This window comes from Podarcis vaucheri (genome assembly GCF_965113315.1).
Source record: "Podarcis vaucheri genome assembly, chromosome: 7".
Classification (NCBI taxonomy): domain Eukaryota; kingdom Metazoa; phylum Chordata; class Lepidosauria; order Squamata; family Lacertidae; genus Podarcis; species Podarcis vaucheri.
This window is the reverse complement of record NC_138765.1, coordinates 77,888,502-77,905,585: the sequence shown is the minus strand read 5'-3', so window position 1 is coordinate 77,905,585 and position 17,084 is coordinate 77,888,502. Positions and strand designations below refer to the sequence as shown.

Genomic DNA, 17,084 nt, shown 5'->3' with positions numbered 1-17,084 from the left:
TGCCTAGTCTTGAGAAATACGGTATTTAGAAGCCACTAGATGAGTTGGACGCAGGTGGCGCTGTGTGTTAAACCACAGAGCCTAGGACTTGCCGATCAGAAGGCCGGGGTGAGCTCCTGTTGCTCAGTCCCTGCTCCTGCCAACCTAGCAGTTCGAAAGCACGTCAAAGTGCAAGTAGATAAATAGGTACTGCTCCGGCAGGAAGGTTTCCGTGCGCTGCTCTGGTTCGCCAGAAGCGGCTTAGTCATGCTGGCCACATGACCCTCGGACAGTAAAGTGAGATGAGCGCCACAACCCCAGAGTCCGCGACTGAACCCAACACTCAGGGGTCCCTTTACCTTTGGATGTGTTGGGGGCAGGAATAGTAGGCCTTTTTTTTTAGGTATTCCCACACTGGGAGGGAAAATTTGCATCTTGATGGCTCTTATTACCAGGCTTGCAGTTTTAGCATCTTTTTTTAAAAAAAACAGCCCCTCACTTTATACACTGACTGGGTTGTGTTAAGCAGGCTTTATGAAGAGTCACTGACCCAGACCTTTTCTGTGTGCCTGCATCTCCAAACCCTGGCTTGCAGACATCCACCCCAAAGCTAAATGTTGGTACTGTACATCTCTAGCAAAACACGGCTGCTGTTCCCAACAATTTTATTTAGGTTTCTGAATCACCTTGCAGCATTATGCTCCCAAGGTGCATTAAATATAAATTGGACACAAAAATGACATTTAAATATTAAAACAACAGCCCCTGAGCAATACCATCAGTTAAATGCTGCTGCAGCAGATAAAATTGGAAACACACAAATAGTTACACAGCTGATGAAACTCTGGCACTGTGAATTAAGGCAAAAGTTAATTGGATGGATTCTTAGTGCCATCTGGTGGTCTATGTGCAGAAATACTTGTGACTGAAACAGTATCTAACCTTCACAGACCCATGACCCACTTTTAACCCAAACATGCCTTTGGGGACCAATTTCTTAATGTGTTATGATACATTTGTATGATCATAGTGCTGTTGCAACCCACTTGATGAGGACCAGGGATCTAGGACCAAGTGAATTTACCAAGCAGCTTTTAGTAGTGTTTTCCAGCAAATGAAAAAATGCAGTGGGTGCAATGAGGCACATGACATCTCTCCTTGGTGGTGCCCATGGAAGCTTCTTGAGTTGAGATCTACTCCATATAATAATATAATAATAATTATTTATACCCTGCCCATCTGGCTGAGTTTCCCCAGCCACTCTGGGCAGCTTCCAATCAAGTGTTAAAAACAATACAGCATTAAATATTACAAACTTCCCTAAACAGGGCTGCCTTCAAATGTCTTTTAAAGAGAAGATAGCTGCTTATTTCCTTTACATCTGAAGGGTCACTCCATGTTCTTTCGGTCATGACGTGGTGAGGATGGTTAGAATTTTCTCCCTTGAAAAGTACATAGAAAGTTGGAAGAGTGATGCATATATCCCCCTCTTACAGCCATGTGCTTTTCAAGGCTCAGATTAATACTAATGGATCTGAATTTTACCTGTACCCCATGGGGAAAATGAAGTGTGTGCATGCACTCTGCGTTGCTCAGGAGAATGGTCTTGGGGAGAAAAGCGACCTGAGAGGCTCTGGCTTGAAAACCCAAATGTGCTCGTAAGCCTAATGACTGGGCCACTTGCAATTCCCAGCAGTGAGGTGGAACATAGTCACCGTGGCTGATAGCTATGCCCCCTATGAATTTGTCTATCTTTTAAATGCATCCAAGTTAGTGGCCATCACTGCCTCCTGTGCAAGCGAGTTCCATAGTTTAATTAACCTGGGTCCAGTACTGCCAATGGGTCAACACTGAGTAGGTCTTAGGTGGCTGCAGCCCCAGTGTGTCCAAAACAAGCTTAGCTGCTTTGTTGACCAAAGCAGATAAACTGTGGCTGCACCCCAGAAAAGGTTTGTGGCAGGATCATCTACCTTTAAAAACTTCCTTTCTCAGTGGGGGGGGGGGGGCTGGGAGAAGAAAGGGAAGTTCCCAAGTGAGAACTGGGAGGGTCCATACCCTTTTGTATGAGTCAAGGGTTTATATATATATAAATCCCTTTCTCCAGCAAGATGTTTGAATATTTGGAAGAACCATTGCAATTATGTTGAGCCACTCTGCCCTCTTGTGGAAAAAAGGAGGCACGTCTGTTGAGGACAGCTGCTCTGCTACTTCAACCGTTTTGGGGGCAAAACGCTGCCAGGGACGGTCATTACTTCTCAACATTCATTGGTATTTTTGCAATAAAGCATTTGGCATTCTGCAAGAAAGGAGGGAAACTAGTCTCACGGCCCACTCCCCAGTCTACAATTGCAGTTAATCAGGACTAGGAGGAAGTTCCTGGTTCAAAACATGGAAGGTTGAGAAAGACCCTTTCCAGAAACCCTGGAAAGCTGCTGCCTATCAGTGCAGACAATATTATTGTTATCATTGATTTATTAGTTGCCTTCTAAACCACTGTCTCAAGGCAATTTACACATATGACAATTAAGAACAACAAATGCATTGAGAACAAGACTAAAAAGTGAACATTTTGGGTAAAGGCCCTTTACCCAGCTGGGAAAGGCAGTCAGAACAAAAAAAAAAATGTCTTTTTCTGTTTCTGGGAAAAGTTAAAAGCATTTGCTTTGACTGCAGAAGGCCCCGGTTCAATCCCCAGCATCTCCTGTTAAGGCTGAGAATATATTCCCTGTTTGAAACCTTGGAGAAGCTGCTGCCAGTCAGTGTAGAAAATACTGAGCTGTCTGGACCAATGGTCTGACTTTGTATAAGGCAGATTCGTATGCTCCTATTTGAACCAGCCCTTTACTGAAAGACACAAAGGACTAGAAGCCTACTTTATTTTTTGCAGGAAATACCATAGCTCTGTTATGTACTCAAGTTCTCACCCTGGGCCAGCAGGGGGATACTGTAGATAGTTTTCACTCAAGTCCGCATATGCAAATAAGGAATTGAAAGTGACGTTCAGTGATTGGATAGTTACAGAAAGTTGTTACTGTTGCTTTGTAGTTGAGCTCTATATAAGCAGGTTGGCTGAACCCTTCAGTTCAGTTCTGTTCTGGCCTGTGAATAAACAAGAGCTGTCTGAAGAATCGCTGTGTTGTCTGATATGTTCACCTACAACTTAACAGCTCAATGGTAGAGCATCTACATTGCATGCAGAAAATCCCAGCTTCAATCCCTGGCATCTTCAGGTAGGGCTGGGAATATTCCCTGCCTGAAACCCTGGAGTGAGGCTGCCAGTCAGTGTAAACAATACTGAGCTAGATGGACCAATGGGTCTGGCTAGGTAGAAGGCAGTTTGCTATGTACCTGGGTGGAGGGAGATTCCAAGCCGGGAACACCAGCACTGTAAAACATGCCCCGAAATGAACTGGGCATCAGTGCAGCTATGTAAAGACATTTTCTTCACAACAAGTCCAGAGCAGAAGTACATTTTTAAAATACATAACAAAACTAATAATGATGTAGCCGCCACTCCCCTCCTGGACTTCTCTGTCTTTAATAGCTACATGATAAACAGGGAAATTCATCCACGGTGTTTTTATCCATTATATCGGGGATGAAGTGATGTGTTTAATTTCTGCCTGCCACACAGAAAAAGGAGCCATTCTAAACAGATATTCTGGTTGGCTGCTGACTCAATTTGCTTTCTCCCCCTCCACCCAAATACCTATTGAATGTGTAGATAAATCAGAGGAGAAAAGGATTGTTATCGCAGGTCGGACGGACTCTGCAAACTGTCCCTAGGGTGTGATGGTCATTAATGCGTATTTGTACAAAGCCAGGAGGGGGAAATGGGCATATTTAAAAATGGAGGCTATTGCACAGGAATCTGAATTCATCTTCGCAGTCTTGCATATATGTTATGTATATGGAAGAAGCATGTTGGTCATCTTCAGTCTCTAAGACATACAACATAAAAGGGGGGGGGGGAGGCGTACCTATTCAAATCGTAGGGGAGTAGAGGAAGGTCATCCGTAAAAGCCAATCAGAATATTATATGGTAAGCTAATCACCATATTGACATTTGCCTGTTTAATTAGCCTTTCATTCTGCTTTAACAGCGAGCTGAGGAAAGGCCATGACTCATCCATCATGATCGCAGGCTGAGTTGCAATTTCCTGATTGCAGAATAAATTTTTGTTGCTCTTAAAAAAAAAGAAGGGAATGAGTTGGTTTTCTTTATTGTTCCTCTTGGCTGCTGAATGGGGAATTTCAATCGGCAATTTACCTGCTATGACTTATCTGTTCATCTTCTCAAATATACGTGAGCTTAATATAGAAGTACGTACATAGTAGGAGACGGCTGTAGTTAATAGGAGTTCAGATTACAGAGGAGAATGTTATATACACAGAAATCTGTCTTATACTGTACTGAGTCAGAACATTGGTCCATCTAGCTCAGTATTGCTTACACTAGCATTCTGTGGCTCAGCGATAGAGCAGGGGTCAGCAAGCTTTTTCAGCAGGGGGCCAGTCCACTGTCCCTCAAACCCTGTGGGGGGCCGGACTATTTTTTTTTGGGGGGGGGAGAAGAACGAATTCCTATGCCCCACAAATAACCCAGAGATGTATTTTAAATAAAAGCACACATTCTACTCATGTAAAAACACCAGGCAGGCCCCACATATAAACCAGAGATGCATTTTAAATAAAAGGACACATTCTCCTCATGTAAAAACACGCTGATTTCCAGACCGTCCGTGGGCCGGATTCAGAAGGCAATTGAGCCTGATCCGACCCCTGGGCCTTAGTTTGCCTAACCATGGTGGTAGAGAATCAGCTTTGCATGCAGAAGTTTCCAGGTTCACTCCCCACCATCTTTGGGTAGCGTTGGGAGAAAGCATTGTTCAAAATCCTGGACTGCTGCCACTATTCAGGTGCAGACAATACTGAGCTAGATGGAGCAGTGGTCACATTGGTACCAATGTGCTTCATGATCATGGACTCCTTCCCATGCTATCTAGATGAGGCATGACATCTGGCGGCTTTGCACATGTCCCTTTTGATGTAACCACCCACTATCAGGATCCTAAGAACCCTGACCCATTTAACCTAAGAAAATACATTTCAAATGTGTTGCAAATTGTGTGGAAACCTTTGCAGCACATCAAATTAATGCTATTAGTACTAATATAATAAATAAAGTCTACTCTGAGCTTGATCTAAAAGGTTAACCCTATATTTTATTCGAAGCTGAGGATCATTAATTTGTAGCCTCAATAAATTGTAAAAGACTGAGAAGCTATGCATTCTATTCATTTTGTAAAAGATCACACCCGGTTTAAGCTATTTCCTGCCACCCATGGACCCTTCGTTGCTGTTCCCAGGTACAGTATCTGTTGCCTGAAGCGGTTGCTTCACTCTGCCTAATGATACTGATCCCATCCTTCTTTTATAAGACAATTTGAATAATATGTATTTATTATATAATATGCATTTATTAACTGTGAACATTTTGAGTTTATAAAGTAGAATTTCTATTAGTAAATAAAAGAATGCCTATGATATGCATTTTTTAATATATGTGAATATTTTGCATTTATAAGATGGCATAGAAATGCTATTAATAAAATACTTATTTACCCCTACATCATGTACCATGTGTATTTTATTGAGCATTTCACATTGGTGTGCATATGGGTATATATTTACAGAGAGAACCTCTATATATTGGACTATATGGAGCTATATTTTTCTAGTTAAAAGTAACACACACACACACACACAAACACTACAGTGACTAACAAAACAGCTACAGCAAATGGTTGTGGCAAACGTTTCAGTTTCTGCCTTTAAAATTTTAATATATCTGTTTGGTTAGCCACTGTAATAAATATATTGCTTTAGTGATTAATCGCAACCTTCTGGGATCCAGGGCAAATGTTTGTTTGATGCTTTAAGAAGTATGTATCTATATGAATGAATGACAAAACAGAGGTAGATGTTTTGTCATTCACTTGTTTTTCATATCTGTACGTTGCATTTTTTAAAAAATAAAACACACTGACAAAATATCCCATGTATCTTATTGGGAACATTGATCATATTTATTTATTTGCTGCTCATATATACCGCCTTCCTGCCAAGGTGCTTTATGATTTTGAAATATTATAATATACACAATATAAAATGAAAATATATGTATTACACATACATGCAATATGTATATACCTTTATAAAATCCCTGTTGAGAGAAGACAAGTGCCCACAGCTGAATACACTTTTGTCTTATCAGACGTTCCCAGCTAGAAAAACAAAACCTTGCCATCAGTGTATATTTTGTATGGGTTTGGTTTTTTAATTGAAGGCTCCACAGGGCAGAAGAACACTCCTCAAGCATCATTGTGTAGAAACATCCATCGAAACAGGATCAGAACAAATGCAAAACAGTGCCCCTAACTTGGACAGCCACTAGGATACCATGGTTGGTGGTACTGAAAGCTGCTGAGAGGTTGAGAATTAACAGGGACACATTTCCCCTCTCTCGCTCCCAGTGGAGGTAATCATACAGTGCAACTATCCCAGAGCAGTGGCGGAGATGGCGTGCGTCCCAGGGGCGTAGCGTGCAGCCCACAGGGGCATGGCGAATGTCCTGGGGGTGCAGCCCACTGCCTGCAGGGGCGTGGCGTCCAGTGCGGGGGGGGGCAGCTGTGATGGCACCCCACCAGTATCGCGCTGCTGGGGGCAGTATGTTTTTCCCACACTCCTCTTCCTCCGCCACTGCCCCAGAGCCATTCACCTTGACATGGATGTTGTGGTCTGCCAGAACCAGCAGTCCTCTGAGACCAAGGTGAAATCTATACACATATTAAAAAACCTGCTGTGAAAATGCTTTTTTTTTATATAAAAAAAGTTTTGAAAAATATATTGAATTTGCCATAGTTTGCAATCACCATCTAGTCTCACATTTGTATATTGCACTTTACAACACACTTAAAATGTTTTATTTGAAGCTGTGTTGCTGAGTCCCAGTGTCAGCTCAGGCACAGGGTGGTAAACCAGCAGATTCCCTCAAATGTCCCAATTGCCCAACGGCAGGGACACATGCTCTGTATCCCCACTGTAATATACGAAAATCTGCCCTTATTCCCTTGGGGGGGGGGAAGAATGGCTCTTACAGAGTCCTTTGCAGGTTCTCCATGGGTAGGGAGCCTGGAGAAAGAGAAAGAGAAAGAGAAAGAGAAAGAGAAAGAGAGAAATGGGATCTCTATAGATCACAACAACTTCCCCTCGTTGACACTCAGCCATGATGCTGCAAAGTACCCATGTGGGCATAGTGGGGTGAGGCAAACTCTGCCAGGCTCACCCACCCAGGTCTGAAGCCATACGGACCAGATTAACCTCCTGGTCCATAATCTGATCATGGATGAGGGAGGTCTTACTCCAAGCAGATCTGGCATTCAGCAGTAAAGAAAACCAACAATAGCCTGTTCCATATATCCCTTAGTGTAGTACGCAATTAATATATGGATGATGCCCATGCCGATAACCAACACATGGTGAACATGTTGCATTCATTTTATGTTGTGAACTGCCCCCTGATCTTCGGATGGATAATAATAACAATAACAATTTTATTATTTATACCTCGCCCATCTGGCTGGGGTTTCCCCATGAAAGGCGGTATACACAGGGCCGGATTTAGGTTTGATGAGGCCCTAAGCTACTGAAGGTAAAGGGGCCTTTATATATGTCCAGCTGTAGCTGTCCCTTGTCAACAACAAATTGCTGCTTTTTTGTGTTAAATATATGCTACAGTATATGGTAATTTATGGAATAGGTCCATAATAGGACCTAGAATGCTACAGGAGCGGCAAGAATACTAATTGCTAAAAACTGTAAAAAAGAAATTGTGCCAACAAAAATGGAATGGCAAGACAAACTGTTAAGAGTATATTGAACTGGCTAGATTAACAGAGGCAATTAGACAAAATAAAAAAATTCCTTCCAGTGGCACCTTAAAGACCAACTAAGTTAGTTCTTGGTATGAGCTTTCGTGTGCATGCACACTTCTTCAGATCACTACTGATGCTACTGGAAGGAATTTTTTTATTTTGACTATGGCAGACCAACACGGCTACCTATCTGTAAGAGGCAATTAGACATCATACTAGACAAGAATTTCAAAAAGCATGGGGAAAATGCAGAGAATACTTCACAAAATTGCCCTAAAATTCATACCTGGACTTGTTTTGATTAATGTCTGCAGGAGACCTTGTGGATATTTAAGTTATAATTAGAAAAATCTTAATAATAATTCATCAAGGAAACAGCTTATAAGAAGTAAATAAGGATGCCAGAAACAGGATAAAGGAAGTCTTTATTTTATTTGGTTGTTTGTATTGTTGTATATTATGCTTGTTGTTTGTTATGTTTGTGTCTGATGGGGGTGGATTTCTGTGTTGAGGGGTGGGGGGTTTGTGTTATGTTGTAAATAAAATTTCCAATAAAAATTTATCATAATAGGACCTAGAATAGGACTTAATAGATATCTAAAGCCATTTGCACACAGCAAATAAGAGCCTAAACAACACAAAACACTGTTGCTGTATGTAGGTTTTATTTTATTTGGTTTTTATTTTAATTTTTTTGGGGGCCCCCAAGAGAGTGGGGCCCTAAGATATAGCTTGTTTAGCATATATATAAATCCGGCACTGATTACACATGTAATAAATAATCATGGCGACATTTCACGTTTAAATGGTGGCATAATGAAAACTCTTATGATAAAGACTCCAACATACAATTATTAAATACAGTAATATGCTAATTAATAGAATTTACATAAGGGAGATAGAAATAAATTCAGCTAGATAACTTCAATAAAAATAAGGGACCGCAGGGGGAAACCCACAACCACACACTTTGAAGATACAAAAATACATGAGAGGAAACTGCGCGTATTTGAGGGCGAAGGGCGGAGGAGGGGAGTAGCGCCCCCTCGAGCCCCCCCAAGCTCAGCGCGCCAACCGTCGCGGGCGCGAGGAAAAATCCCCGCCCCTGGCCTCCCGCCTCGCCCAATCCCAATCCCGCTCCCTTCCTACTCACTCAAACATACATATGCACTCTCTCTCTCTCACACACACTCTTTTTTAAATCACTTCCATCCTTTGCCCTGATTGGTCGCGGCTTCTTTGCTGGGGTCATGAGGTCCCTCCTCCTCCTCCCCCACCGCACACATCTATATACACACACGCACATTCATAGACAGGCACACACCGGCTCCAGCAGCCAATGAGGAGGCGCGATACTGGTATGTGGCGCTGGCCTGTCTGGGGGTGGTTGCTGGGTGTCTCTTTGGTTGTGTGAGGAAGAGGAGGAGGAGGAGGAGGAGGAAGGAGAGAGAGAGAGAGAGAGAGAGGAAGAAGAAAAGAGAGGGGCTCACACTGCTGCTATTATTGATTATCTCTCTCTCTCTCTCCCTTCACCCTCTTTTGCATATATATTTCCCCACAGAAGGAAAAGAGGAGGGTGTGCATTGAGCTGGCTGGATTATCTCTTCCTCCCCCCTCCTCAATATTCACCCATCTTTCTCCTTCACCCCCACTGGCTTCCTCCTGCTCCTATTGCACGACCCCCCAACCCTCTCTCAATCCCTCTTTTTTTCCCCTCACCCGCCCCCCACCCCCACTGAGCACATTGTCTCCTCCCACAACAGTCTCGGGCCCCCTCCTCAGTCTTTGGCCTCCTCCGCCTCCCCTAAAAAAACCAACCCCAAACCCTGAAGAATCCGACTCCATAAGCATCAGAGGATCCAACTGAGTCAGTCTCCCCCCTCCCCCCTGCTTCCATTCATAATAGAAGCCCCCTTCCATCACCACATCTCTTGCTTTTCCTCCACAATCTCGTTCTTTCTATCCCCCCCCCTTTTTTTGCTGGGGGCTTCCATAGCCTCTTTCCCAGAAACCCAAATCCTCAGCAACACATATATTTTAGCCCTGACCCTTCCACAACTCTCCCCTCCCCATCCCATTCTTCTTCTGCTTCTTTTAGACTTTCCTTGGGATCTACCCATTGTCCCCCACCCCCACCACCAAAAAGAATCTACTGATGGTGTGATCTGTGAGGTGAAGGTGAGTAAGGAAGTTCTCTTTGAATTGCTGTTTGCTTTTTTATTTATTTCCTTCCTCGTGGTTTGTGCAGGAAGTGATATGGGGTAGGTGGGAAATTGGAAGGGATTTTGTGTGTGTGTTTTGGTTGAGGTGTGCTTAAAAGGCCCCTTTAAACACCTGGTGGTTTCACATGTAGCTCAAAAAGATTTCAGTAGAGAACTGGAGATTTTGTTGTTAGAGGCTGATTCTGCCCCACCCCCCAGCCGCTCCATGAAGTGTTTTGAGAAACTGGGGTTTTGTGTATGTGCATGTTATGAATCGGAATGAGTGTTGAATTCTTCAGATGACTCTTGAATGGATATTGGGAGTCCATGTGGATGCAATTCAAAAAGAGGTTGAAATTGGTGATTTGTAACATTTGCTTTCTTCCTGTCACTGCTGATATCTAGTTAGATTCATTCTTTGTTTTACCAGTCACTGATTGGTGAAACCCCCTCCCCTTCAAAAAATAAAGGATAACTTTGTCTTCTATGCACATTTTAAATAGATGGAAGATTTGTAGAAGATTTGGGGGTGGGAAGAGACAACTCTCTGTACAATATGGAAACATATCAACTTCAGTGATTTCCCCCCTTCCCTTTTTTATTTTAGTACAGCTTGTGTGTGAACTGTTTTAGTTGATAACCATTCCAAGTGTGATCTCTCTCTCTCTCTCTCTCTCTCTCTGTGTGTGTGTGTGTGTGTGACAAACCCTCCCAAATGGGTTGTTAGGAAAAAGTAAGCTGTGCCCCATTTTGTGAATGAATGCATGTTTGCATTGATTGCATTAAGAGAAGATCCTATCAATGTGTGTAATCACAGACACCCTCTTTGAGATACTTGCCTTTGACTTGCACAGCCACATACATATATGTTCACCCTTCTTTTTAAAATTTGGAAGATATTTGGGAACAGAGAGGTGTGGGAGGGGAGAGAGCAGAAGCTAAACTCCTGAAAACTATAACAGTTGGTGAAGTTGGCTGTAAGAAAACAAAATGATTCATTCATTCATTTGTTCATTCATTCAAGCATGTGGTTGAGTTTGGTTTATTTTTGAATACAGTTTTGCTGTTGCTTTTAATTTAGTGACTGACTTTGCTTGTGAACAGCTTTATTTCTGGGTTTTATAGTATCATGTCATTTTACAAAAAAGTTTATATGTATATGTGTGTGTGTATATATATATATCCCCTTTTGTGGTTTGTGTGTGTGCCTAGTTTCTGATCTGTTCTGCTGCTGTAAAGTGAAATGCCAGTCAATAGTATTCATTACTATAAGTGATATAAACATTTGGTCTCTGTTTATTTCAAATGTATGTCAAGATTTAGAATGCCTTTGTTTTTTTCAATTAACGAATATATCTGAAATGTCATGTTCCACAACAAGCAAGAAATTATAAGTGTATTTTACTCTTGTTGCTAACACTTAATTTAACTCTTAACTGTTGGCACAGCTAGGTGCTAAATACATACAATAGCACCCCATTTGGTGTGTTTTTATGTGTGTAGACTGCTTTCATAGGATGTGGGGAGCCTGAAGATTGGGGTGAGGGAAGTACAGTTACTGGGTGTGGAATCTGATTTAAAAAGTGATTGACTTCTTTTGGTTTTGTTCCTGGAGCATGCACTATAATTTATTTGCCAGGATCAATTTCTTTCATTTTAATGATTTCTTCTTGTGGGTGGTGAGCTGCTATGCTAATCTATTAGTTAGTGAGGACTGAAGGAAAGAGAGGGAGAGACCCACACAATGCCTAGGGTGGGATCTTATTGTTCACTTTCTCTCATAGTTAGAGCCATGCTTGCCTACAGAGAAATAAAGCATTTCCCCCTCCTCTTCTCTCTCTCCCCCTTGCTTTTTTAGCTGGGAAGCATTACTCCATTACTTCTGCCTTTACAAGGTTAGAGAGAGGCCATCCAAGGTGAATGGAAGAAAAGCCAACATCCACCTAAAGCTCCTTCTTTCCTCTTCCCTTTTCTTAGACTTAGCTTCTCCTGCTGTTCCTGTGTGTGAGTGAATTTCAAAGGTGATAACAGTAAACTCTAGAGGTTGTAGCCAGTGTTAAGTCAGCCGAAGAGTAGATTGAAATTGATGGGAATGACTGTCTTAGGACCATACATTTCAGTGTCTACTTTGAGTAGAACTCAGTTGGATACAATCCTAGGCTTCCAGTTTGCATAGAGTGGTCTCCCTTTCTTCCTCCAAAGAAAATTGCCAGAGCTTTCTGAGTAACAATGTATTCATTCCTCCTTATTCCTGAATGTAGCACCTTATGTCCACAAGACAGGTGTGTTTTGTTCTGCATGCAGAAATTATCACGTTCAGTTCCTGGCTCTTTCCAGTTGAGAGACTCAGGTAGGAGGTGTCAGGAAAGCCTTTTCTTTGCCTCAGATCCTGGAGAGCTGCTGCCAGCCAGAGCAGGCAGTACTAATTTTGATAGAGAGTCTGACAGCTTCTCATGTTTCAGACAGTGTCAGAAACTAGTCAGGTGCCAGGCACGTTTTGTGACTGGTGTGGGTCCAATTGCCACCTGGGGAGATCTCTAGATGCCAGGTCGGTGACTGGGGAAAGCAAAATGTCTCTTAGAGAAGGATCTGAAATATTTTCCTTGAAGATCAAATTTGTTTTATTCTGGAGTGTTTTATTTGATGTTTTGATGTGTTGTAAACTGCTTTGAGATTTGTTTCAAAAAATATAAAGTGGTATAAAGATGATGATGATGAAAATAATAACCCCACTGCAACCCCCCCCAAAAAAAAACTGCACTTAGAAATTCCATTGTGGCAAATGCAACCCAGATTTAAGGTGTCATTTGGCAATTAGATTATATATCTGAGTTTCTAACACTGGCAAGAGTAACCAATAACCCTACTAGGTATGTTTGCATATGGATCGCTCTGTGGCAGAGGTGGGCTGACCCGGGTCTTGTGTGGTATTCCAGTACACCAATCTAATGCCTTCTCAATTAAAGCATCACTAGTCTGTGGGACGCGGGTGGCGCTGTGGGTTAAACCACAGAGCCTAGGACTTGCCGATCAGGTCGGCGGTTTGAATCCCCGCAACGAGGTGAGCTCCCGTTGCTCAGTCCCTGCTCTTGCCAACCTAGCAGTTCGAAAGCACATCAAAGTGCAAGTAGATAAATAGGTACCGCTTTGGCGGGAAGGTAAACGCCGTTTCCGTGTGCTGCTCTGGTTCACCAGAAGTGGCTTAGTCATGCTGGCCACATGAGCCGAAAGCTGTACGCCGGCTCCCTCAGCCAATAAAGCGAGATGAGTGCCGCAACCCCAGAGTCGGTCACGACTGGACCTAATGGTCAGGGGTCCCTTTACCTTGACCTTTACCTTTACCTAGTCTGTGTTAAATTATCTGCGAGCACACTCTTGCTTGAGAAAAATGTAGGCGGTCCCTTGCTGGATCAGACCAGGGATTCCAGCAGGCCATGGTAGTCTACCAGAAGCTGTCTGGGGATCAAACTGTGAGCTGTCTTCTGCTTTCTGCCATCCCCTTGTCAACGATGCAGAGGGTGGTTGTCTGCTTAAGGTAGCTTTTTGTGTCCTGCTGCACTTCTTAACCTCCAAGAGTTCCTGGCATCCTTTCAAATGTAAGTTGTTCCTTCTAAAGCCCTTGGCAATGGATAACAAATATTAACTAATCTCCTTGTAATGAAATTCCATCTATGCTTCTCTAGTAACCAGATTCCTTTGGCTTCAAGTTCATAACCCTCCTTGTTTTCTGTTGTATATCTTTCTCTTTTTCATGCCTTGTTTTTAGGCCAGCAGTTATTTCATAGGGATGCCATTATAAGACATAGTCTGGCCAAGAAATAGGTCAGTGGTTGAACATATGAGTTTTCACGGGGACTTGACTTGTGGTGGGAGGTATTTGTAATAATGAGCTTCGACAAGACCCTGCTCTGAATTATTAATTTAACTCTCCATGTCTGCTAGCTTTTCCAGCTAATTGCAGAGCCTGGACTCCCAAGTTGTATCTTCTGACTGTGTAAGCCCCCAAGGGCAGAAGAACTCCCTTGCTGGATTGGACAAAAGGTCCATTTATTCTAGGAGTAGGCAACATGTGGCTCTCCAGATGTTATTGAACTCAAGCTCCCATTAGTCCCAGTCAGCATGGCCAATGGTCAGGGATGAAGAGAGTTGTAGTTCTGCCAGATGTTTCCCAAAAAAGGGCATGGAAGGAATGGCTTTTCTTTGTTGGTTTCCAGCATCTGGATTTCTGGTTGTATATTACATGCTAACATGGACACATTTAGCTATTGTGGTTAATAGCCCTTGAGGGACAGGAATGTGTATAAAATGTAACAGACTGTCCTCTGCATCAAATAAAACAAAAAACGCATTACCCGCAGGGGATGTCATGGAGGACAGGTTCATCCCATACATTTAAAGCACATCCAATGTACATTTAAAGTATATGACTTACTCCCAAAGAATACTGGAAACTGTAGATCCCCCCTCATAGAGCAACAATTCCAGCAACCTTAACAAACTACAGTTCCAGAATTCCTTGGGGGAGGCCATTTGCTTTAAATATTCAACATATATTTAAATGTATGGTGTTTTAAATGTACGGTGTGGGTTTGCTCCAGGTAAGTGGCACTGCTAGAATAACAAGAGAATAATCCTCTCCTCCATGAAATACCACCCTCCATGCATCTTCCTTAGGAGGCAAAGCTCCTGTTCAAGCTTGCATAGTGACCCCTCTGTTCACAAAATGAGAACTGATGGAAGATGCCAGAGCAGGCACAAATCTTGGGTGCTGCTCTGAAATCTCTGAGTTTGTTCTATTATTAAGGATGCTGACATTCTTATTATTGATTGACCATACTCGGAACAATCTAAAGCCATATTGTCATTTTACAGACCTGATGGAGATTAAGCCACTTGCCTCAGTGTAAGGTCTTGTCAAGTACAATAGGCAGGGAAAAGGGAGATTATGTCTGCCACCCCGAGTGCTGTGGAGGAAAAGCAGTATGCATGTGTAATAAAGCCTGTATGTAATACAGACAGCATACATACGTAATAAACGACACAGATAAATTCAGTCGTCTTGGAACGTGGGTTGGCCTCCCTAATTTCTCTTGACTCGCTCCAGTTTCTCTGTGTGCCTCAGTCACTAATACTGCTGATTTTGTTTTCAAGAGAGACCGTAGCCCTTTCCTCCCTTTATTTGTATAAAGATTTACCGTATTTTCCCCTATGAGGTTGATGTCTCTGGGGTTTCAAAACATACTGTGGGCTTCATTTGGTCTGTTCGATCGTATAAATGGATGAGGAGGCATGCATTGAAATGCTTTGTGAATCCTCTGCTATATTGGGCATGGGTATCAGACTAATTGCCATGGCAAGCTGCTTGTGCTGTGTGCCACCCATAGTAAATTGGAAAGAATCACTAGATGTTCAGAGGTGATAAAGTGAAATTAAAACAAATCTGAGTTAAAAATGAGTTCGAATGAAAACGAGCCAGGAAAGGAGGTGTATTCACTAATGCAACCTAAATTGACCTGGATTCTGTTTATCTTTAATTCGCCTCACCCACAGAATACAAATTAGTCTATTCTCATTATGTATGCATACATCCATTTACACTAATGGGAGTTTATTTTTGAGGTAGGGTGCAGTGGCAAAACTGCGGCTTGGCATTCTCATTTGTGGCTTTAAATCAATGAACACAATATTTGCCTGTAATATTATTTTGGCCAAAGAAAGTGTCTGGAATTACTCTTATTGTTTGCAAGAAGAAGACTTAACATTTTCTGGACCGATAGTCAGAATATGTAGTGAAGATGCTCAAATGGAACTGGGAGTCAGTTCTAGAGGCTCCTCCCTGGTCAGTGATGTTTTTGCAAGAGGGTTATTCTATATCAAGTGATCAAACTTTTTTACCTCATGTCATCCAATTTTCTTAATATTTTGTACACTTGTTGAATGATCAAAACTAAGTTTAAATCTAAAATTTTAATTATTTCTCTCACCCCTTTGTGAATTATGAGGGTTTGAAAAAATTGACAATTTTGGCCTTGCTGGACTACACAAAAACCTTAAAAGCTCAGCCCAGAATTGAGAAACTAAAAACACCACTCTAAAACATCAATCCCTTCAGAACTTTATGAGCTTTAATATGATATGTCACATGATGGACTTACTTTAAAATTTAAATTTAAGTTACAAAATTTAAATTTTAAAAAGTGATTAAAAAATTAACATGATTTAAAATTTCCAAAAAAATGTATTGATTATTTAATATTTTTAAGAGCTACCTGCAAATTTTCATCTTGGGCTCTCAATGAGATCACATTTAGAATAAATATTTTGTAAATACCTGTCTGCCTTATTGGGTTCTGTTTCATGAATTGTTGTAATGTTCATGAAATGAAATACTAACAAGAATTCTTTCAAAGCGTTAATTCTGTCACACAGTTGCAAGCTATCACTTGGCTTTGGAACACATTTTTAAAAGAAAAGCCTAACTAGCTTTTCAGATACCTTTTAATTGAATAACTTTCTAAAGAAATGTAACTGATATTATGGTTTGGTCTTATTTTGTTATATTTTACTACAAGAAGACCCATTTATCCAAAATAGAACCCAGTAAGGCAGACCTGTATTAGGCAGACCTTAGAAATATTAAATGATCAATAAATTTTGGGGGAAATTTTAAAATCATATTTATTTTTGTTATCACTTTTTAAATTTTCAGTTTTGAAACATAAATTTAGAATTTAAAGTAAGTAGCACTGGCTGTGCTTTTAGGGCCCAACAGAGGAAGCTGTCTTATATGAAGATGTGCACTGACTGGCAGCAGCTCTACATGTTTTCAGGCAGGAGCCTCTCCCACCTGTACCCGGAGATGCTGGGGAATTGAAATTGGGACCTTCTGCATGCAAGGCTGATAGTCTACCACTGAGCTATCACCCTTCCACAAGTCATGCTTGGCCTTGATAAGAGATCTAATCTG

General features: G+C 41.8%; 1 protein-coding gene across 16 annotated transcripts in view; it reads left to right on the top strand.

Annotated features, from left to right (window-relative positions):
- The first annotated feature begins 9,098 nt into the window (after window positions 1-9,098).
- The window catches only part of RERE (arginine-glutamic acid dipeptide repeats), a 358,060-nt gene continuing 350,074 nt past the window's right edge, over window positions 9,099-17,084 (top strand). For 5 of the 16 annotated variants that reach the window (XM_082229760.1, XM_082229754.1, XM_082229759.1 and 2 more), the window contains exon 1: window positions 9,318-10,094. The gene's annotated coding sequence lies outside the window, so the exon portion shown is untranslated. Of the gene's footprint in view, window positions 9,275-9,315; window positions 10,095-17,084 lie in introns of those variants that run through there. The other 11 variants (XM_082229753.1, XM_082229769.1, XM_082229770.1 and 8 more) reach the window with 5 other exon arrangements.